Genomic DNA, 1,038 nt, shown 5'->3' on the forward strand with positions numbered 1-1,038 from the left:
ACTTGGAGAATATTATTTTATTTGGTAATATTCTAAAAGCTTATCCATTGGTAGATATTGACCATTATATCTATTTTTCCGCGGTCCAGTCAGCGCTGGACGCCCGCAAAGAGAAAGACAGATAAGACTTATTACATGTTTTGTATTAGTTTATAATTAAGTTAGAATTAAGTAGATAGACAAGAAGAGCTTAATTATATTAATACATTTTTTAATCAACCCTCTTCAAAGCAAGTGTTTTGAAGAGAGTCTTCCTCCGCACGTACTAGTGTACGTGAAGTGACGTGAGGCACCACTCCACAGAGGCAGTGCGAAGTGGACTTGCACTGAAGCAGTACATGTCAGAAGTGCCCGTTACACTAATTACATTTAAAATAGATTCCGGTCCCAGAAAGATATCTTGTAACGGGCTAAAGTTTCCCTAATGTTACACAGTCCCCATTAAGCACACTTGGTGTACTTAAGGGGATGGTCAATTACTCAATAATAGTAATTAGACCCAGCACTCGGGTGTGGTGCACATTTGTGACCAACCCTTGTGTATGTGATGCACATGGGTGCATTCACATTAGGAGGGATGACGCCCAGCGTCATTCGTTATGCGGGTACCTAGAAAGATACGCTCGCAATACATATTAAGTGTTATCTATAGAGATGACATTTTAATTGGTAAGAAATAGGTATTTATATTTAACACGATTAAATATAAATCAGTCAGATAATTATTTCATACTTGGTAAGTGCGCACGAGGAGCCGGATTACCGCTCCCATGACGACACTTAACCAGAGTGCTTAGTGTGTTGTTGGGTGAGGTCGCTAAGGCAGTGGCTTAGGTGCCTCGTCGGAAAACTCGTGGGAGTACGAGATTTCTCTTCGGCAAGATTGCCCCTTCGCCATTGAGGTTTTTGAGCGCCGCGCTCAGAGTCAACTTGCGTCAACTGACGATTCCCACCAATTGACGTGGAACCGAATGGATCCTCAGCGTTGAAGCGGCTTGGGTCCACGTTTACGTGACCAATTGAAGCACTTGAGTGCTA

Source organism: Bremia lactucae, linkage group LG10, assembly GCF_004359215.1.
Source record: "Bremia lactucae strain SF5 linkage group LG10, whole genome shotgun sequence".
Taxonomy (NCBI): domain Eukaryota; phylum Oomycota; class Peronosporomycetes; order Peronosporales; family Peronosporaceae; genus Bremia; species Bremia lactucae.